Source organism: Halichoerus grypus, chromosome 6 (genome assembly GCF_964656455.1).
Source record: "Halichoerus grypus chromosome 6, mHalGry1.hap1.1, whole genome shotgun sequence".
NCBI classification, from domain to species: domain Eukaryota; kingdom Metazoa; phylum Chordata; class Mammalia; order Carnivora; family Phocidae; genus Halichoerus; species Halichoerus grypus.
Genome location: NC_135717.1, coordinates 160,142,503 through 160,166,499, shown reverse-complemented (window position 1 = coordinate 160,166,499; position 23,997 = coordinate 160,142,503). Strand labels below are relative to the sequence as shown.

The following is a 23,997-nucleotide window of genomic DNA, read 5'->3' as shown; positions in this document are numbered from 1 at the left end:
TTATGACATGACCTGACCAGAAAAATTAATTTAAAGAGACAAAGGTTTATCAATGGCCTTTGAAACCAATCAGTTGGCATTTTGAAAGTAATTATACATCCTCAGTTGGGAAGAGACTTAGCCAGGGTCTTTGTAGTTCTGAGCTCCAATACAGTGTATGTCATACTCCAAGTTCATTATGGAAAGATGTGGAGCTCAGAGCTCAAGTTCTAAGAAGTGAGTTCAGGGACCCTCTCAGTTCTCAAGAGCAGATTCATATTTTCTAACTGTCAGTTTTGGCACTTTTAACTATGAGAACCTCAGTTCTGAAATCCCAAAAGAGACCCAAAGGATCACCAAGCTAATTGAAAAAGCAGAGCTGGCTTTATTACATATAAGGGGATACATCCCGGGGAATTTTGCAAAACTTGAATATATGGAGTAAGCAGCTCTGGTGATTTTGAAGAGGCCAAGGGAAACAACTGAGGCTTTATTTGGGGTTATATAAAAAGAGACCATGTCAAAGACATAAATCACTGGGGGAAACATTTCAAATCCAAGGTAAACCATAGCTAACTGTTCTCTGTCTGGACAGTTTGCCCTCCAGGAGATCTGAATTTACCCAAGGCCAAATGGAGACCAAGGTCAGAGGCAGAATCTGGAATAGAACCCTTAATTCCAAATGTGCAGGGTACAGCTCCAAACTCAGGTTGAAGATTACACCCAAGGCTAAAACCAGCATTACAACAGAAATCTGTAAGCCTTGAGTAAAATGAAACAAGTTCATTGAAATCAAGGAAATCCCATTTTTGGACACTGGCCTATAGGATTTGATGAGTGGGAGGGACAAGAACAAGATTATATTATGTGTGTGGCATGTGTGACTCCTTCTGAGGTGTCTCTTAGGGGAATTCATGGGGAATAGGCAAGCCCACATATGGGTATGGTGGAAACCATAGCTTAAGATACTCTTCAGGAAACTTAAACCTGGAATATCCTCATGCTGTTTGTTATAAAGCATGAACACTGAACAAAATAAATGAAAATGGATTTCTGAGTAACTGAGAGGAAATTGGATTTAATGCTGTGGCCAGACATCTAACAGACATTGCCCAAAGCTGGACATAACAAATGCTACTGAAAAATAAATACATTTTCTAAAAAGACCTTACAAGATTTTTTTAAATTGCCCACATCAAATGAACCTTGCTGTCTTGACAGAGCCTATCTCCTTAGAGATAGTGAGAATAGAAAAGACGCACAGGTTAAATGGGAAGGAGATGAAGGGAAATACTTCCCAGATTGAAGACAACTGACCATTTGAGTTAATGCTTAAATACAGAATATCTATAAGGTAGGCTCTACCAGGCTGAGTTCTAAGAAACTCTGATTTCATGATCAAATAAGTTTGGGAAATTCTAAATGCTATATTCTCATTCTAAAGGTTCACGGTACACATAAGCTTATTAAAGGAACTGAGATGTGTTGGGTTATGGAGACCTGTTTCACTTTAACAGCATTGAAATGGGTAGAACTGGGAGGCAAACCTGTTCTCTTTGAAGCTCATGCTCTTAATCACTATGTTGTACTGCTCCATTTTAAATGAATACTTTTTTCTCTTTCTTAATTTTGAAAAGCATAATTAATATATAAAAAGAGAAAATAATAAAACAAACACATCTGTGTACCCAATACAAGAAATTAACAAATGCTAACATTTTATCGTACTTCTTATTTTTACATAAAAGAAAAGGAACACTACAGATAAAATAAAAGCCCCCTTTGCTCTCCTTCATCTCCTGCCTTCCTTCCTAGAAGCAAACATTATGCTGAAATTCCTATGTATCTTTACAGTTCACATTTTTCTATTTTATAACAACATATATGCTACATGTATTTGCTAGATGAATAGTATCAAGCATAAATATATATCTAGATAGTCTGTGGTATCAAGATAAATAGTATTATTTCACTTTTTAAAAATTTTATTTCATTATATTATGTTAGTCACCATACAGTACATCATTAGTTTTTGATGTAGTGATCCATGATTCATTGTTTTCGTATAACACCCAGTGCTCCATGCAGTATGTGCCCTCCTTAATACCCATCACCAGCCTAACCCATCCCCCTACCACCCTCCCCTCTAAAACCCTCAGTTTGTTTCTCAGAGTCCATAGTCTCTCATGGTTCATCTCTCCCTCCGATTCTCCCCCTTCATTTTTCCCTTCCTTCTCCTAATGTCCTCCATGTTATTCCTTATGTTCCACAAATAAGTGAAACCATATGATAATTGACTTTCTCTGCTTGACTTATTTCACTTAACATAATCTCCTTAGTCCCATCAATGCTGATGTAAAAGTTGGGTATTCATCCATTCTGATGGCTGAGTAATATTCCATTATATATATGGACCACATCTTTATCCATTCATCTGTTGAAGGGCATCTTGGCTCTTCCACAGTTTGGCTATTGCGGACATTGCTGCTATGAACATTGGGGTGCATGTGGCCCTTCTTTACACTACATCTGTGTCTTTGGGGTAAATACCCATAGTGCAATTGCTGGGTCAGAGGGTAGCTCTATTTTTAATTTTCTGAGGCACCTCCACACTTTTCCAAAGTGGTTGTACCAACTTGCATTCCCACCAACAGTGTAAGAGGGTTCCCCTTTCTCCACAACCTCTCCAACATTTGTTGTTTCTCGCCTTGTCAATTTTTGCCATTCTAACTGGTGTAAGGTGGCATCTCAGTGTGGTTTTGATTTGAATTTCCCTGATGGCTAATGATGTTAAACATTTTTTCATGTTTCTGTTAGACATTTGTATGTCTTCTTTGGAGAAGTGTCTGTTCATGTCTTCTGCCCATTTTTTGACTTGATTATTTGTTTTTTGGCTGTTGAGTTTGAGAAGTTCTTTATAGATCTTGGATACCAGCCCTTTATCTGTAGTGTCATTTGCAAATACCTTTTCCCATTCCGTGGGTTGCCTCTTTGTTTTGTTGACTGTTTCCTTTGTTGTGCAGAGGCTTTTTATCTTGATAAAGTCCCAAAAGTTCATTTTTGCTTTTGTTTCCCTTGCCTTTAGAGACGTGTCTTGAAAGAAGTTGCTGTGGCCAATGTCAAAGAGGTCACTGCCTATGTTTTCCTCTAGGATTTTGATGGATTCCTGTCTCACATTGAGGTCCTTCATCCATTTTGAGTTTATCTTTGTGTGTGGTGTAAGAGAATGGTCGAGTTTCATTCTTCTGTATATAGCTGTCTGATTTTCCCAACACCATTTATTGAAGAGACTGTCTTTTTTCCATTGCATATTTTTTCCTGCTTTGTTGAAGATTATTTGACCATAGAGTTGAGGGTCCATATCTGGGCTCTCTATTCTGTTCCATTGGTGTATATGCCTGTTTTTGTGCCAGTACCATGCTGTCTTGGTGATCACTGCTTTGTAATATAGCTTGAAATCGGGCAATGTGATGCCCCCAGCTTCGTTTTTATTTTTCAACATTTCCTTGGTGATTCAGGGTCTTTTCTGATTCCATACAAATTTTAGGATTGTTTGTTCCAGCACTTTGAAAAATGTCATTGGAATTTTGATCAGGATGGCATTGAAGGTATAGATTGCTCTGGGTAGCACAGACATTTTAACAATGTTTATTCTTCCGATCCATGAGCATGGAATATTTTTCCATCTTTTTGTGTCTTCTTCAATTTCTTTCATGAGTGTTCTGTAGTTCCTATAGATCCTTTACCTCTTTGGTTAGGTTTATTCTGAGGTATCTTATGTTTTTTGGTGCTATTGTAAATGGAATTTTTCTCTAATTTCTCTTTCTACAGTTGCATTGTTAGTGTATAAGAAAGCAACCGATTTCTGTGCATTGATTTGGTATCCTGCCACATGCAAGGGTGGTTCAACATTCACAAATCAATCAATGTGATAGAACATATTAATAAGAAGAGAGAGAAGAACTATATGGTCCTCTCAGTTGATGCAGAAAAAGCATTTGACAAAATACAGTATCCTTTCCTGATAAAAACTCTTCAGAGTGTAAAGATAGAGGGAACATTCCTCACGTTCATAAAATCCATCTATGAAAAACCCACAGCAAATATCATCCTCAATGGGGAAAAACTGAGAGCCTTTCCCTTAAGATCAAAAACACATCAAGGATGCCCACTCTCGCCACTATTGTTCAACATAGTACTAGAAGTCCTAGCAACAGCAATCAGACAATAAAAAGAAATAAAAAGTATTCAAATTGGCAGAGAAGAAGTCAAACTCTCTCTTTTCGCAGATGACATGATACTTTATGTGGAAAACCCAAAAGACTCCACCCCCCAATTACTAGAACTCATACAGCAATTCGGTATTATTTCACTTTTTAAAAAGTTTCATAAATGCTATAATGCTACATGTATCATTCTTTTTTCATTAATTTATTCATTTTATTTTTTAAGTTCATTTGTTTTTATTTTATCTTTTATTATGTGTGCGGAGGACCACAGGGGAAGGGAGGGAAAACTGAATGGAAAGAAATCAGAGAGGGAGACAAACCATGAAAGACTCTGGACTCCAGGATACATGTATCATTCTAAAATTTCTTTTTTTCACTCAATATCATGTTTCTGAGGGCTAACTTATTGTTTTAAATGTTGTATAACATTTAATCTTATGAAAAAAACATAGCTTACTTATTTTTTTCTCCTACAGATGGGCATTAAGTTGCTTCCAATTTTTAATATTACCAAACAATGCTCCATAAGCATTCTTGTTCATGAGTCCTTATGCACCTGTAGAGAGATTCCCTAAGGTATATACCTAGAAGTAGAGCTGCTGGGTTAGCACATTTTCAAACTTGCAGGTTATTGCCAAATTACTCTCAAATGACTTTCTTATTCTTACTCCATTTAGTGCACACCTCTCCCAAAGCATAAGATACCATGAGAAAAGTAACTGAATTTTGCAAAAAGAGTCAGCAGAACCCCTGTTCTAAGCTCTAACTGTGACCTTAATACAGTCACTGAAAACTTCTGAGTCTTGTTTCCTCAACTGTGAAATAGTGATGATGATATTGTTTGGACTTTACTCCCTGGGTTTTGGTGAACAAATAAAATTGTGATAGTGAAAGAGCTTTGTAAACTAGGAAGTGCTGCATCATGTTAATTATTTTTGTAAATAATCACATACACATAAATGTCACCTTCATTCTTCAAATATCTGATTTCTGCTGTGCAACAGGTACCAGATGAAGACTCAGCTCCTATTCAAAAGGCTAATTCAAATTAGCCATGATGCTAAGTACTTTACAGGCAACTTCTTGTTAATGTTTCTAAAATTCACTTATAAATTGGTTGTTTGAAATTCAAACCAAATTTTCAAAAAGACATTTATCAAGTGATCTAGATCAAAGATTTCTTATAAATTGTCAGGGAGCCAACATATATGGAATACTTGGCTATACATAAGAAAAGTTGTGCTAAATAATTTTGTATATATTATGTACTATATTCTCCTTAACAACTCTGGGATGTTTAATAGCTGCTTCTTACAAATAGAAAGCTTGCAGTACAGAGAAATTAATTAACCTGCCTGATGTCACACAACTAGAAAACAGTAGAGTCAAGATTTGAACTAGGACTAATTCTACATGTTCTTTTCACTACTTTACATGTATATGTGGTGCTACTTCACCATTTATAACAGAGTCTATAGGAAAGTGAATGACATAAATGGCAAGAAAAGGTGATGGTAGCTCAGAGAATCTCTGTGCCTTTAGCCAGAGTCACCTCAGTCTCCTACTAACTCATGAACAGTAAATGTGGCAATTCAAGTAGTAGTTCTTTTTCCAGCAATGGTCTCACAAAGCACTGGAGAGAAAAGGAACTATGAAGAGAAACTTATTTCCCTGGGATTAGAGACAGAACTGTTTCCCAATCCTGTCACAGAAGACTGACCATTCTTGTAACATTCTTGTAATGACTAACATCTGTATAGTTCTCTATAGCTTATATATGAAGTATCTGTAACATGTAGAAAGATGAAAGGAGATCTTGATGTATGATGGTTGGGACCTTAGAGACTGTTTTCTCATTCGTTTTTTTTTTTTCTTTCCAAATAAAATGCACATAAATCAGAGTATATGTCTACACTATACAAATTACTATACCCTGAAATTATGAGACAACTATTGAAATCTAGCATGAAACTAAATAAATCCCACCAAGGGAAAAATGTCCCTTTCTATCAAACTCCATTAGGTTATGCTGATTTCAGAATTTCAATAGTTAGTATTTTATTTGATAACCAATTAGATCAAGTAAGAGGAAGAATGTTCCCATTCATGTTCACAACAAAAACATAATTCACTACCTATAAATAAAATTGTGTGCATGCACATGCACGCACACACACACATACACACACACACACTCACACACTCTGAACCAAAAGAAAGGTATACACCAAATCTGACTTATGAACATAGTTTGGTTTTGATATCATGTTTAAGCTAGCTTTACAAAATATGTTGGTTGGTTTCCCACCTTTTTATATTGTTTGGAACAGTTAGCATAAGATGAGAATTATCTATTCCTTGAAGATTTGCTGGAACTCACCCATAAAGTTATCTGGGTTTGGTGCCTTTTCTTAGGAAATATCTTTGGCTTCTGTTCCATTTCCTTTATGTTTATTCGCTTATGTTGTTGAGCTCATTTTTATAATTTATATTTTCCTTAAAATATTCTGTTTATTTATGTTTCAAATTCCTTGGTACAAAGTTGTTCATATAGTTTTCATAATACATTTTAATTTTTAAAGCATTTTTATGTCTCTGTTTTCATTTCAGATTCTATTTATGTGCTTTCTTTTCTCATAGAATTTTTTTCCCAGAATATTGTTTATTTTATAAAACTTTTCAAAGAACTAGCTTTGCTTTTGCTAATCAACTCTACTTTTGGTATTTGTGCATTTTTCTAATTTATTAAATTTTGCCTTTGTCTTCATTTCCTCCCTTCTACTTTTTTTGGGTTTTTCCTGGCTTTCTGGATGGAAAATTAGTTTATTTTTAAGCCACTTAAGGATATAAATTTCTCTCTATGTACCACGTTGTTTAATAGCTGACAAATTTTATTTTATTTCTATTCTAAATACTTATTTCCATTAGATTCATGAATTAAATTGATGTGTTTTGTTTGTTTTGTTTTAATTTCCTGATATCCTGATTTCTTTTGGAAAGCTCTACTTTTGTTGTGAACTTTTATTTTTATTTCACTGCAGTCAGTGAACATGGCTTATGCACTATCAGTCTTGACAAGGCTTCCCCTGTGGCATAGTATATAATCAGCTTTTGCACCTGTTCTGTCTGTTTGACTAAAAGCTGTGTTATTTCTATTTGTTGAATTCAGAGCCCTTTGCTTGATATTAGATCAATCTTGTTAAATGTGTAATTCAAAGTACTTCATACTTTATTACAGATATTTAACATTTTATGGTTTTCTCTTACCATGTCATTGCTTTATCTCTCCTGAGCATTTGGTTGGATTGAGTACAATTTTTGTTCCATTTTCTCTCTATTGCTTTAATTTATGCACTTTCTTCACCAAGGGTTTAACCTAATTTAGCTTTCAAATATATATTTTTATGAAATATTGTAGAATTAGTATTTTTATTTTTATTCTTCCTCATCCCAAATAAGACAAGAAGATGTTAGTTTTCTTAGCTACTCTCCTGACCCCTAAAGTCTCATATGTAGATTTAGTTACAATTTAATAATTTTTAAATAGCTTTTTTTGTACACAGTAAGTATTGAGACCATTTTCTTTGTTCACTATTGATTCTTGTATTCTACTATATCTTAGGATTATTTTTTTCTTCTTGCTAGGCTATATTATTTAGTAGTTCTCCCCCTCCTGCTAAGAGAGTCCGGAGTAAACTTCATGTGTCCCTGCTTGCTTGAAAATGTCTTTATTTTATCCTTACTATTGAATGAAAGTTTGCTTAGGTATCAAATTCCAGATTCAATAGTATTTTTCCTTAAGCATTTTGAAAATATTTTCAATCGTTTTCTAGTTTCCAAGGTTCTTGGTGAAAAATTATTTTAAACTGATAGTCATTTCTTCGCAGGTGATCTGATCTTTCTCTCTCATAGCTGTTAGAAATCGTTTTTCTATTTTTCATCTTTCTAAAGTTTTATAACATTCTAATGTGTAATTTTTTCTCTATCTGGTTTGTTACTTGACAAGCCCTTTAATCATTATCTTTCCTTCATTTTAACTAATCTGTTTTTTTTTTTTAAATCTGTTTTTATGATATTTCTACTAGGTGAGGGCTGGAACTTTGGGATCCAGTTTCCAAATCTCTTAACTTTTTTTTCCCTTTTCCTACCTCTATTATTTTGTACTGTGTTGTGAAAAGAATCTCTCAGTTACACTGTTTGGCTTGTTGGTTTGTTCTTTAGTTCTATCCAGCATGTTATTTACTACACCTTTTTATTTTCTTTTGGATACAGAAACACACATACATATACATACATACATACACACATACTTCCTCCCAGGTCTCTAATAGGAGATATAGCTATAGATGATATATAGATACAGATATACTGATATATCAACCCGCTCCTGTTTTATAAGCCCTGTTCTTATTTCAAGATTTTTCCTTTATCTCTATGAAGATCTTGTTTATTTAAAGTCCTTTTCTGATTGGCTTCCTAACTCTATTTCCTAAGCTGAGAGTGTTTCTATTTGTTAGGCTTGTTAGACCCTGTTGAGGTGTATGTTTCTCACAGATTCAGTGATGTTTGGTTATGGGTTCATCTTCTGCAACATAATTTTCATCTCTGTGTCCTGGGCTTAAAGTATCTTCCCTATTACTTGTGGCTTTCTAGGTTGGGTTCCTGCCTATAGGTGGCTTATTGCAAAAACAGTCTTAACTTAGTCCTGGGATCTCTGTTCTCCATTTTCTTCTATAGATTCACATTTGGGTCAAGAAAAATTATTTTCCTGTTTTCAAATATGGTTCTTATTAGCTTAATATTTAAATATATCTTTATTTCATTTTTCTGGGATTGGGTTGAAAGAAAAAGATTCCAGTACTACTCATTCAACTTTATTTGTATTTCTAATTGTCTTTGCCTTTTTTAGTTCAATATGATAGCATTCAGCAAGAAAAGTTTCATGATAGTTTTATCTTTATTGTATGTCAAAATAATTATTTGTTACATGTAATGTTTTTCTTCAATTTTGCCTTGAAATTAATATTACAATCTGTTTCTTTCTCATTGAATTTTCAACATCTACCACTGTTAATAATTTTACTTTTAAGCTTTCAAGGTGTGTTATATATATTCTTTATGAAGAAACAAATAGATTATTTTAATCTAGTTTGAGACTCTTTTAATAAAACAAAAATTTTTAAAGATTTTATTTATTTATTTGACAGAGAGAGAGAGAGACAGCGAGAGAGGGAACACAAGCAGGGGGAGTGGGAGAGGGAGAAGCAGATTTCCTGCCAAGTGGTGAGCCCGACCAGGGCCTCAATCACAGGACCCTGGGATCATGACTTGAGCCGAAGGCAGATGCTTAACAACTGAGGCACCCAGGAGCCCCTAATAAAGCAAATTTGTCCATGGATGCTTTTGATTAAAACTAACATATATGATCTGTAATCTTGTACTATATTATTTTAAGGAAATTATTTAAATAATATTTTTAAATAATTTCCTATTGTTAATTCTATAAATTGCTACTTATAAGATTTTCAAAAGCATTTTTTTTTAAAGATTTTATTTATTTGACAGAGAGAGACACAGCAAGAGAGGGAACACAAGCAGGGGGAGTGGGAGAGGGAGAAGCAGGCTTCCTGCCGAGCAGGGAGCCCGATGCGGGGCTTGATCCCAGGACCCTGAAGGCCACCCAGGCACCCCTTCAAAAGCATTTTTAACCTCTAGTTATTTTTATCTTGGTTAGGAATGAGAAAGTATCTTTAATCCTCTAATTTTCTCCCATATTTCCTTCATTCCATGGTCTTTGTTGATATAATCTTGAATTTTAAATCCAAATTATTTATAATCTAACAATACTGTTCATTTTATATTTCCAACTTGTGAAATATATATATATCTTGTTTACCATTGTATCCAAAGGGCCAGACATCTAACAAACATGGCTGTATGTGTAGAACAAATTAATTCAATGACATCTTAGTACTTTACCTATGAAAGAGTAAGATAATTTGGTTGGATATAAAATTCTTGACTAATAGTTGTGGGGGTTTTTTCTCCCTCAAAATTCTTTTTTTTTATTATGTTATGTTAGTCACCATACAGTACATCATTAGTTTTTGATCTAGTGTTCCATGATTCATTGTTTGCATATAACACCCAGTGTTCCATGTAATATGTGCCCTCCTTAATACCCATCACCAGGCTAACCCATCCCCTCACCCCCCTCCCCTCTGAAACCCTCAATTTGTTTCCCATAGTCCATAGTCTCTCATGGTTCATCTCCCCCTCTGATTCTTCCCCTTCATTTTTCCCTTCCTTCTCCTAATGTCCTCCATGCTATTCTTTATGTTCCACAAATAAGTGAAACCATATGATAATTGTCTTCCTCTGCTTGACTTATTTCACTTAGCATAATCCCTTCCAGTTCCATCCATGTCAGTGCAAATGGTGGGTATTCATCCTTTCTGATAGCTGAGTAATATTCCATTGTATATATGGACCACATCTTCTTTTTATTTTTAAGATTTTATTTATTTATTCGACAGAGAGAGAGTACAAGTGGGGGGAGCAGTAGAGGGAGAGGGAGAAGCAGGCTTCCCGCTGAGCAGGGAGCCTGAAGCGGGGCTCGATCCCAGGACCCTAAGATTATGACCTGAGCTGAAGGCAGACGCTTAACCATCTAAGCCACCCAGGTGCCCCATGGACCACATCTTCTTTATCCATTCATCTGTTGAAGGGCATCTTGGCTCTTCCACAGTTTGGCTATTGCGGACATTGCTGCTATGAACATTGGGGTGCATGTGGCCCTTCTTTACACTACATCTGTGTCTTTGGGGTAAATACCCATAGTGCAATTGCTGGGTCAGAGGGTAGCTCTGTTTTTAACTTTTTGAGGCACCTCCACACTGTTTTCCAAAGTGGCTGTACCAACTTGCATTCCCACCAGCAGTGTAAGAGGGTTCCCCTTTCTCCACAACCTCTCCAACATTTGTTGTTTCTCGCCTTGTCAATTTTTGCCATTCTAACTGGTGTAAGGTGGCATCTCAGTGTGGTTTTGATTTGAATTTCCCTGATGGCTAATGATGTTAAACATTTTTTCATGTTTCTGTTAGACATTTGTATGTCTTCTTTGGAGAAGTGTCTGTTCATGTCTTCTGCCCATTTTTTGACTTGATTATTTGTTTTTTGGCTGTTGAGTTTGAGAAGTTCTTTATAGATCTTGGATACCAGCCCTTTATCTGTAGTGTCATTTGCAAATACCTTTTCCCATTCCGTGGGTTGCCTCTTTGTTTTGTTGACTGTTTCCTTTGTTGTGCAGAGGCTTTTTATCTTGATAAAGTCCCAAAAGTTCATTTTTGCTTTTGTTTCCCTTGCCTTTAGAGACGTGTCTTGAAAGAAGTTGCTGTGGCCAATGTCAAAGAGGTCACTGCCTATGTTTTCCTCTAGGATTTTGATGGATTCCTGTCTCACATTGAGGTCCTTCATCCATTTTGAGTTTATCTTTGTGTGTGGTGTAAGAGAATGGTCGAGTTTCATTCTTCTGTATATAGCTGTCTGATTTTCCCAACACCATTTATTGAAGAGACTGTCTTTTTTCCATTGCATATTTTTTCCTGCTTTGTTGAAGATTATTTGACCATAGAGTTGAGGGTCCATATCTGGGCTCTCTATTCTGTTCCATTGGTGTATATGCCTGTTTTTGTGCCAGTACCATGCTGTCTTGGTGATCACTGCTTTGTAATATAGCTTGAAATCGGGCAACGTGATGCCCCTAGCTTTGTTTTTCTTTTTCAACATTTCCTTGGCAATTTGGGGTCTTTTCTGGTTCCATACAAATTTTAGGATTGTTTATTCCAGCATTTTGAAAAACATAGCCATCCAAGCCTCACTCAAAAAAATAGAAAAATCCCGAATACACAAACTATCTTTACACCTTAAAGAACTGGAGAAAGAACAACAAATAAAGCCTATGCCATGCATGAGAAGGGAAATAACTAAGATTAAAGCAGACTTCAATGAATTAGAAACCAGAAATACAGTAGAATAGATCACCAAAACTAGAAGCTGGTTCTTTGAAAGAATTAATAAGATCGATAAACCACTGGCCAGACTTATCCAAAAGAAAAGAGAAAGGACCCAAATTATTAAAATTATGAATGAAAGGGGAGAGATCACGACTAACACCAAAGAAATAGAAACAATTATCAGAAATTATTATCAACAACTATATGCCAATAAATTAAGCAACCTGGAAGAAATGGATGCATTCCAGGAAACCTATAAACTCCCAAGACTGAAACAGAAAGAAATTGACAACCTGAATAGACCAATAACCAGTAACAAGATTGAAGCAGTGATCAAAAACATCCCAAAAAACAAGAGTCCAGGACCTGATGGATTCCTTGGGGAATTCTACCAAACATTCAAAGAGGAAATAATACCTATTCTCCTGAAGCTGTTTCAAAAAATAGAAACAGAGGGAAAACTTCCAGACTCATCCTATGAGGCCAGGATTACCTTGATCCCCAAACCAGGCAAAGATCCCATCAAAAGGGAGAATTTCAGACCAATATCCCTGATGAATATGGATGCCAAAATTCTCAACAAGATCCTGGCTAATAGGATCCAACAGTACATTAAAAGGATTATACATCATGACCAGGTGGGATTTATCCCTGGGATGCAAGGATGGTTCAACAATCGCAAATCAATCAATGTGATAGAACATATTAATAAGAGAGAGAAGAACCATATGGTCCTCTCAATTGGTGCAGAAAAAGCATTTGACAAAATACAGCATCCTTTCCTGATTAAAACTCTTCAGAGTGCAAAGATAGAGGGAACATTCCTCAATTTCATAAAAACCATCTATGAAAAGCCCACAGCAAATATCAATCTCAATGGGGAAAAGCTGAGAGCCTTTCCCTTAAGATCAGGAACACAAGGATGCCCACTCTCACCACTATTTTTCAACATAGTACTAGAAGTCCTAGCAACAGTAGTCAGACAACAAAAAGAAATAAAAGGTATTCAGATTGGCAAAGAAGTCAAATTCTCTCTCTTCGCAGATGACATGATACTTTATGTGGAAAACCCAAAAGACTCCACCCCCAAATTACTAGAACTCACACAACAATTTAGTGGCAGGATACAAAATCAATGCACAGAAATCAGTTGCTTTCCTATGCATTAACAATGTAACTGTAGAAAGAGAAATTAGGGATTTGATTCCATTTACAACAGCACCTAAAACCATAAGATACCTTGAAATAAACCTAAGCAAAGAGGGAAAGGATCTATACTCTAGGAACTACAGAACACTAATGAAAGAAATTGAAGAAGACACAAAAAGATGGAAAAACATTCCATGCTCATGGATCAGAAGAATAAACATTGTTAAAATGTCTATGCTGCCCAGAGCAATCTATACTTTCAATGCCATCCTGATCAAAATACCAATGGCATTTTTCAAAGTGGTTCTTTCCATTTGTTTCTATCTTTATTCATTATTAAACATAGAAAACTTGGACTGTATGGTGACTAACATAACATAATAAAAAAAAAAACTGTTTTCAGACAGAGTTTGTGCACAGACAGTATGTGGATTGTATTGGACTTATACTCTCTCATATGATGGAAAAATCTCTACAGCTATACAACTGTGGGTGGAGGATGATGATGGTGGTGTGGTATACAGGGACGAGGTTAGGTGGGTATGCTTCATTCCAGTCCAATCCTCAGGTTCTATCACAATTTCACTTAATGCCCTGCTTTCCCTACATTCTACATTCATAGAACTCAATTTCCATCATCCACTGTTATTAGAGTTCTTTATTTCAGTATACGCCTCCTCTAGCACACGCGCGTGCGCGTGCACACACACACGCAGGCTTTAATTTTGCCTAATTTTGCCTGTGTGAACCTATCAGGATTGTGTTACAGGTGAAGAACATGGAAGGAATATGAAGCTTAGAGGTTGCTGGTACTAAATCAAATGTCAAGGGGGTGGGGGTTCATCCTAGTTTCTTTTCTATCATCTTCACACCAGGACCTAGTAAATGACTGAATATTCAGGAGAAGGGAGAGGAAATATTTCAGGATAGTTCCCAAGTTTCTAGTTTGAATGACTGGGAAGGTGGAGAAGGTGGTATTTATTGAAAGGGGGCAGATTTGGCTAGAAAGAGAAAGATTTGGGTTACCTGTGATTTACTGTCATAACATCTCACTGGAAATTTCTAGTAGGAAGATGTCTGTATACTTTGGGACTATGAACTGAGCATTTAGATTTCAAAGTCATTGGCATATGGACAGAAACCATGAGTGTGACCTCCCCGAGTAGAGTGAGAGAGAAAAATGCCCAGGAATAATACTAAGGAAACCATTAAAGGGTCAAGAAGGGAAGGAGGAACAAGAAAAATGGACAAAGATGTAGCTAAAGAGGTATGAAAACTATCAGAAGAATATAGTTATGAAAGCCAAAGAAAGAAATTGCTTCAGGAAAGAGGGGTTAGACCACAGGGACAAATGTCATTGAAAGGTTAAGCCAAATACGTATTGAAAATCAACTCCCTTGATTCTGGAATTAAGTTGACTATAAATCTAAATTTTCAATGTTCTTGTGACTTGTTTCTAAATCCTTTAATTTATATGTATTTTTGTGGGAAATCAAGAAATTCTGCAGGAGAAGCTATTCTCCAGCTGACTTTCAAAACAGAAGTCTACACTAGTACTGGGTTTTTTGTTTTGTTTTGTTTTTAGTATTCTTGTAATCCCTCTTTTTTGGTCAAGGACCATTTGATTGCAAATAATAGTATCCCATTCAAATTAGGGTAAGCCAAAAGTGGAATGTTTTTAAAATAATACAAGTGTAATTCATAGTACCCAAAGTCTGGAAGTCTTGTGAGGCCTCATGGGAGACTGGAATGAGGAACTGGAAAGTTGTCAGGAACCAAGATAGCTACTTTCTCTCTGGGTTTATCTCTCTCCAGACTCTGTGGTCTCTTGTCTCTGCTTTTCTTTGTTCATCTTCTTACTTCATTCCTCTCTGCAATTCAGATCTCTTATTTCTCTATGACCAGAAAAGAAAAATGGCCCCCAAGATAGTTCTACTTTTCTCTTTCAGCACCATTCAAGCCTGCATAGCATTCCTGGGTCCCCATCACAATTTTACAGAAGAAAAACATTGACTGGCCAAGTTTGGATCATGTGCCCATTTCTCATCCAATAAACTGAGAACAAGGCAAATCATGTGCCCTTTCCCCAAATGTGAGAATGGGAAGTAGAGCTGGCTCAGAAAGAGGAATAAGCAGGTTGATTAACTAAATTGGTTACTGCATCTTCCTTATCTCACCCAGTTCTCTTTTCTGCTCAGCTTATTGTCTTCACATTTCATCTTGCTGTATTTTCATTTCAGGATGTTCTCTTCTCATTATTCTCTGCTCTGATCTTTAAAAAGCCTGTGTCTATTTGCATCTTACTATTAAACAATTTTCTGTTTCCCATTAAAAAATAATTTTTGAAGATAATGATCTTCATCTTCTAATCCAACACAAAGAAATGTGTTCCTTTTTTCTGCCATAAATTTTCATAGGCCTAGAGGATTCCTTTTATACAGAGTATACTTTCATATTCCTCAGAGGTTTCTCTTTTCTTCTCCTGAAAGTAGGAGAGACCTGTAATTGATGTTTGCTAATAATAGTGTATGTGACTTGCACTTGTTCCCACTCACAAAGGTTTGGGAGAGTCCCCCTATCAGAATACCTTGGTGTAGGGTGGGGGAAGGGACAAAAATTGATGTGAACAAGTTCTTGCCCAAACACCCTCATCTATCAGGCCGTCTTCTGCTATTGCTCTAATGGACTGAATTTCTCCACCCTGGTGCCTTTATCCTCTAAACTAATCAAGGGCTGAAAAATCCACAATCCCCTCATGCACTCTACTATAAGTTCTAGAAGATCAGAATCCTCAATATAATCTTTAATCTGTCACAGCTTCACACAGAGTGTATAGTAGATATTCAATAAAAGTTTGATCTTGACACTTCCTAAAATGCAAATTTGATTATGTCATTTACTGCCTGCCTATAGTGCTTTAGTGTGTCCTTCAATGCAGAGAGAATTCTAGTTTCTCAGTTTGGAATTCCAAGTCTTTAATAATTGGCCCCGATTTCTCCCACTCTTAGGAGAGAAGCTCTAACTATATCCTCATAAGCATCCTAATGGATTATTCACAATCTATTTTCAATTCCACTATATACGATTCATTCTCACACTTCCATGTCTGTATTACCTCTATATTTCCTCTTCATTATCATTTCCTCTGCCGCAAATCTTTCTCCATTCCTCCTCTCCACGTGGTAAACTTTTACAGATCCTTCTAGACTCAGGTCCATCATAACCTCCAACATCTGGGGCAAATGTCAGAGTTAGACTCCCATCCTCTCTTCCCTCACAGCACCTGCATCTATGCCTTTATTAATGTACCTAATGCATCTTTTTAGTTTTTGTCTGTTTCCTAACTATACTTGAAGCTATTTGGAAACAAGGACCAAGTATTTGTCATCTCTGGATATCTAGCTTCTACTTGGAACCAGGTAAGAACTCCATAAATGTTTGATGAACAAATCAATTAGTGTCTACATATTAAGCTTAAAGATCTAAAACTAAAAATACCTAGGTTGATAAAACAACACAAAGTCATTTGTTAATTAAAAAAATTTTTTATTATGTTCAGTTAACTAACATATAATACATTAGTTCTTGATGTAGTGTTCAACGATTCATTAGTTACATATAACACCCAGTGCTCATCACAATGTGTGCCCTCCTTAATATCTATCCCTGGCTACCCCATCCCTCCAACCCCTTCTCCTCTGAAACCCTCAGTTTATTTCCCAGAGTCTAGAGTCTCTCATGGTTTGTCTCCCTTTCTGATTTCTTCCCCTTCAGTTTTCCCTCTCTTCCACTCTTGTCCTCTGTGCTATTCCTTATGTTCCACATATGAGTGAAACCATATGATAACTGTCTTTCTCTGCTTGAATTATTTCACTTGGCATAATCCCCTCCAGTTCCATCCATGTCAATATAAATGATAGGTATTCATCTTTTCTGATGGCTGAGTAATATTCCATTGTATTTATCTGCCACAATGTCATTAGTTAAATATTAATCAATTGACTAGCCAACTGTTCAGTGTTACATGATCAACTAACTTTCAAGAAGCTTGAGTAGTTAGAGAGCCTCTTAATCCTTATTCACAATAACACATCCGGATCCATGAACATCAGCCAGCTGTTAATTATGCACTCAGAGACAGGGGGATAAATAAAATGTGTATTTATTGGCAAAGCTCTTGAACCTTCCCTTTGTGACATGAACCAAGATAAATTGAACTTTGCTAGTAGAGCACGAGGGAAACACTAATACCCTATTCATGTGAATGATATTTGGAAGTTAACAAAGTGCACTCACAGCCTATGGAATCCTTAAAGTAATCCTATGAGTTAATTAGAGTATCATAAATTTACTTTACAAATGTGGACACTTCTAAGGATTAAGAGGTAAAATGACATGCCCCAAAACCACTGCCAAAAAGTGATGAAAGTAGTGCTCAAATTCACATCTTCAGCTTCTGTGTTTACAGCAGGTGCTCATTTCTTTCTTTCTTTCTTTTTTCTTTCTTTCTTTTTTCTTCCTTCCTTTCTTTCTTTTTCTTTTTCTTTTTCTTCTTCTTCTTCCTCTTCTTCTTTCTTTTTCTTCTTCTTCTTCTTCTTCTTCTTCTTCTTCTTCTTCTTCTTCTTTCTTCTTTCTTCTTTCTTCTTTCTTCTTATTCATCATCATCTTCTCCTTCTAGGGGCTCATTTAATTTAATCAGTCAGCAGGGAAACCTAAGCAACAAGTACATTCAATAACTTGGTTCCAAAACAACAACAAAATCAGTAACAATTTATTTGCTTTACAATATATATGCTATTCAGAAGCTTTCACATTATTTCATTGGTTACATAAAACAGCCCTGCAAAGTAGATTGGACAAATACTCTAATGCCTGTTTAGGTGATGAGAAGTCTGAGGTATGACTAGGTAAGACTAGGTGACCTTCCCAGTTTATTCAAAGTTAGTCAGTGACAAACCTAATTCCTGATTGTTTGCTCTAGCCCTTGCTAACCAATATCTTGATATATTTGAAAGGCTCAACAGTTACTAGAGAGTTAGCCCGCTCTGGAGAAATCAGTAAAGATAAATAGAAATAATTAGGTCACGGGAAGGTGGCAGTAATGCCTTATGATGCAGTCCCTTTTGTACTGATTCCTCAGGGACTATCCAAAATGGATCTGTCAAATCCCTGGTTATGCTTTATTCAGAGTACCTTGATGTGTATGTGGTGCGTTTCTACTTCCTATACCATTAGTCTAGGGTAAATTTAAATAGGTCATCTTTTAGGGGATATATTTTTTTAATTTTTTGGTTTAAATTCAATTTAATTAACATATAATGTATTATTAGTTTCAGGGGTAGAATTTAGTGATTTTATCAGTTGCATATAACATCCGGTGCTCATTACATCAAGTGCCCTCCTTAATGCCCATCACCCAATTACCCGATCCCCCCACCCATCTCCCCTCCAGCAACCCTCAGTTTATTTCCTATAGTTACGAGTCTCTTATGGTTTACCTCCCTCTCTGTTTTCATCTTATTTTATTCTTCCATCCCTTCCCCTATGTTCATCTGTTTTGCTTCTTAAATTCCACATATGAGTGAAATCATATGGTATTTGTCTTTCTCTGACTGACATTTCGCTTAGCATAATACCCTCTAGCTCCATCCACATCATTGTAAATGGCAAGATATCATTCTTTTTGATGGCTGAGTAATATTCCATTGTATATATATTCTGAATTTTGTGAATCCATGCATTTTTCTCAATTGAACTTTAAACCCGGGACTTAGATATTTCCTCCCTTCCACCTAAGCACATGTACTCTCCCAATTTACATGCTCATTTCTGTGATACACACAGAAACCATTAACGAATATACACGACTGCATAATCATCCCTTATACACACAAACTTTATTTACACACACACACACACACCCCTTTTGATTTTACACCCCTTCCCCAATAGAAAGCCACATATGGACACATAAGACATACACATGTCCCTTTGGAAAATGTCTCCTCCTGCTCATACCCTACCCAACACCCATGTAACTAAACATATTTATACACATGTACTCACACACAAATGCCAAGTTTCAAGAGTCATATCAACTTTCAGGCCCTAAATGTGCCTGGTAAATTCTTTGGACTTCACCCTAGGGACTGAAATTGTTGCTTGAGCAAGAAAAGAGGGAGGATTTGCAGAGTAGGAAGAAGAGTGTAGTACAATCAGAATGTAATATGGGAGACTTCCCTATTAATAAAGCCAAAAGCTTTTTATTTTATAGTCCCAATTGAGGGCACCTGTCTACAAATATCTCCCTGACTAAATGTCGCAGCACTTTAGAAAACTTCCCCAATGAGCTTAACTTGGACATCTTGAAGCACATCCTTCTTTCACCACCAGAAAAAGTCCACATGGAGTACAGGAAAGACAATTGAGTCCTGGAGGCAGAGACCTAAGTTTGAAACCCAGATCTACCTCATAAACTCTCTGGGTATCAGTTTCCTCATGTGTAAAAAGATGAAAATACTCACTACTTAGTGTTGTGGTGACAATTAAGTGAAGTGTGACAACATATGTAAAGTACCCATCATGTTCTCTGAGACAAAGTAGGCTCTCAATTAATGATAGGTTAAATGCTGTGTTGTACTCTAAACACATGAGATGTTACATAAAGCCAAGTTGTCTAAGGGGTAGATGTGGGATGCTTTTACAAAGAAATAGCATTTCAGCTGAATTCCTCATTGCAACATCAACAAAATTGGGAGAGGAAAAACAAAATTTGGATTTTTTATAAAAATTAGGCAAGTATTTAGGAATTCTTTGCATGAGACTTTGATTTCCAAATAGCTAGATTCTTGCTTTGCAGGGAGAAGTTCAACTTATGGCCTGTGTTTCCCAGCAAAGGTGGCAAATAGGAAACAAGAATCTGGAGATGTGAGCCAGTGTGACTATAGCCTTAGAATGCATATCCTCAATAGTTTTTATGTTTTATGTTGTCTGTAGAAAAATAATAAAAAGATGTCTCAAAAATCAATTGATAACTTGAATAGCCCACACATCAAACTATCAGGAAGTTAAGTTTCTGTGACAGAGTGAGACATAAATTGGACTTGGAGTCAAATGCTTGGAATACTTATAGAAGTCTTAGTTTCCCCATCTATAAAATGGGGTCAATATTAGTACTCATCTAATATCTTATTATAAGGATTAAATGAGATAGTGAATGTCAAGTGCTTAGAAAAAGGCTTAGAACACCTGGTAATGGTAATTATTTTTACCCACCCCATGAGTTTATTGTAACAGTGAAATAAACACACCATAAAATATTACTTTTAGTTTTATAAAGTACATTTAATACCAGCTAGATGTATTTTGAGTAGGGGGAGGGGTTCTTAACTCAAATGTTCACTTTAAGCCAAAATGGACTTCTATAACATACTTTATTTTAATTAACTTATTTTTTGCATCTAAAAGATCAGAATGTGGGGTATGCTCCTTCCACTTTCTACTCCCCTCCCATCATATCACCCAGCTCTGCTGGGCTTCATTAAGAGAACACTCCCACCCGGCCTCCACAAAATGTCAAAATGAACCATGATTTTACCCAGAAACTGCTTACCGGCAATATTTGCAAAACATCTGTGCTCATCTGTCATGCTTCTTAGCCAAACGTGGCCATCCTACAAAGCTGTAATAAAACATGAAATAAACCTTTCCATAAAACATTTAATAAAGCTGTAAAAGTTAAATAGTTCATAATAAGCAACCATAAAAAAGCATGTAGCCCAGTTCTTGATCATTAACTTTCATTAGGGCTTAGAGGAAAACCCAGGCCATTCTTTTAAACTGCCCAGCTTACAGTGTGGAATTGAATCAAGGGTATTGTTCCCGGGATTCTCTCCACTTTGAAGCCAAAGGGATTTCACAATTGTTTCATTGAATTGAATCTAAGATGATCATATTCTTCTCATTGAGGTAAAATTAATTTGCAAAGAGACTTACTGAATTTCTTGGAATTCCTGCCCTAGGTTCGAGAAGAGAATGGAATTTTTTTTGCTTATTTCTCTAAGTGTGATGTTAAGCAATAAGTAGATGTTGTTTTTGGCTGCTCAGCATTGGATTCTCTTTCCTAACGGTGCCTTATTTCCTTTCAGAGAGATTCCATTATATGGATTGTTAGAGGTTTGGGGTATCCCAAAAAACAGGTCCCATCTCTCCCCAGACAAGGATGAAGCATGTGATGGAGCTATGCTAATCAGACCTTGTCTCCCAGGACTGCAGTGAATCTGCCCAGAGTGATAACATGGGAGGGAAGGAGGGAATAAGCAGTTGGTGCTCCCTGGCTGTCTCACTCCATGGTCACATCCTGATAGGTTTGTTCAATAGTTCCTGCTCTTGACCGCACAGTCTTGCTCTGATTTCTCTACTCATCAGAGATCAATACTCTAGCTCTCTCTTTGATTTTATAAGTACCCAATAAACTCCTTTTCTGCTCAAGTATTTTAGAGTTGTTTGCTATTGCTTATGCTAAAGGATCTTAATTGCTACAGTGTCAAGTAATAATTATCGTTGGTTACTATTTATTTTCAAAAACAGAAACACATGGTGCAGGGAAAACCACCAAAAGAAAGAATTATGCAATAATAATTTGTCTACCTCACCATTCTCCTCATCAAAAAAAAAAAAAAAGAAAACCTAAGGTTTTTTTAATTACAAATTATATCTAAAAGAAATTAAATCAAATGGCTGTCAAAACTGCAGAAAATACAAAAGGGAAAGCATAAAACTCATATCAAAAAATTCAACTGAGGAGGTATAGACCAGAAATTTCTATCCCAAACAAAATGATTTTGAATCCCCTAATAGCTGAGAACTTCATATAAATATTTGCCTAATGGCCTGAAAGGCATTGAGAAGAAATGAAATCCCTGTGAGTTGAAACCTTATAGATTACAGTTGGTGGCTCCAAATTGTTTGAGGTTAAGAGGATTTATGATTTATAAAAGACTAGTATTGTTAGCCCTTGCATAAAACAGCTACATCTCACAGGCTCATTTTTACCAGGAGCAGCTCCCTGGAGCCAAAATGATATACAAAATGGAACACTAGCTTCTATACTCTGTTCAAATCCCTTCGTCTTTCAGGCCAAGTTAATTTAAGTGAAAAAACTCAGTTAGAAACTTAGGAAGTAAATTGGTACTTAATACAGTTCCATCAGATCCTTTTCTTTCCCCTGAAGTCTTACTCACTGAAGAAATCTTAATTAAGAAGAAGGCAGGGAAGTAGTCAAAATGCATATGTGATGTATTAAATATCTGACAGACCATTTGCACACTGACCTCACTGGTGAGCCAGGATGGAGCACAAGCCTGTAACTAGGCTCAAGGGCTGCTTGAACTCATCACAACTGAATAATGGCTGCTGTCTTTTTAAAACTCTCCGAGGTTCACATTGTAGATTTCCTTCCAGTTTCCAGTGGTATGAGAGACACCGCCAGTATAAATCTTGTTGTCACAAAAGAACAAGTTATAGTATATATTCAACCACACACACAAAAAAACTTTCAAATAACATTAAGTAAAACCCACAAAACCAAGGAGAGTCAGAAGCAAAGCTGAAACTCTGTCCTCAAGTCACCCCCATTCTGTTTAGATCTTGAAGAATACCAAACTCATCCTAGGGTATCACCAGGGCTGTGTCTACACAATATTAAGACAATAAGTCAAATTGGTTAAAAAAGAAGAAGAAGCAAAGCAAAGCAAAGAAAAAAGGGAAAAATCTTGTAGTTCAAGTCTGGTTGACAAAGGAAATACAAACCAGTCTCCTTTTGTGAATTTTCATCTGTGTGTGGACCTAAACACCCTGTCCACCGCTGAAAGAAAGGGAAGATGCAGCTTGGTGCCACTTGGAGGTTTCCTCCCTAGAATCGTGGGTTCTAAGCAAAGGTTTTTAGAAAACAAGTGTTACTATTATTTGGCTTAACAATGTATATCTTCTCTTAATACATTTATGAATCAAATAAAATAAAATCATTTGACCTGAATAGTCAGAAGGCCGGGCTATCCCTGGAATCCATTCTGAAAAACTACAAGCATTGACAAATCTGAGACAGGAATGCTTGTCGTGAGGCAGAAAAGCCTGGTGGTAAAGGGCCTGAGCTTTAGAGCCAGAGACCTGGGTTTCAAACCCATCTAACAGTCACTTGTTAGCTGTGTGACTTGGAACAGGAAGCTCACCTCTTTAAGTGGAGGATATTTCACCTATTAAATGAATAATGTAACACCAACCTTACAGGGTTGCCATGAGGATTAACTGAGATAATCTGTGAAGCCCTTAGCATGGTGCCTGGAGCATGGTAAACCTTCCATAAACAGTGTCTACATCTGTGAGCATCAAACATTTCCAAAGAGAAAAAATAAGACAAGGCCTCTTTAAGATCAAGATTGGAGGGTGTTGAAGGTTTCTAGATGCAGAAAGAATTTGCTTTCATTACATGGAAAGTAACTTTCACATAGGGAAAAGGCTGCAAAAGTGAATCATTCATTCCACAAATATGCCAACTATGTAGCATCAGGGAATTCAAAGATGAACGAGATGGAAATGGTCCCTGCCCTCCAGAAAATAACAGTCTA

At 36.3% G+C, this 23,997-nt stretch overlaps 1 long non-coding RNA gene across 1 annotated transcript; it reads right to left on the bottom strand.

Annotated features, from left to right (window-relative positions):
- Nucleotides 1-17,516: 17,516 nt before the first annotated feature.
- LOC144382163 (uncharacterized) lies at nt 17,517-23,747 on the bottom strand. The gene is made up of 5 exons (XR_013448600.1): nt 23,653-23,747; nt 23,183-23,300; nt 22,705-22,869; nt 20,985-21,053; nt 17,517-18,084 (listed from the first exon to the last, which is right to left on the bottom strand). It is a non-coding gene; the product is annotated as an uncharacterized LOC144382163 (long non-coding RNA).
- Between the last annotated feature and the right edge of the window lie 250 nt (nt 23,748-23,997).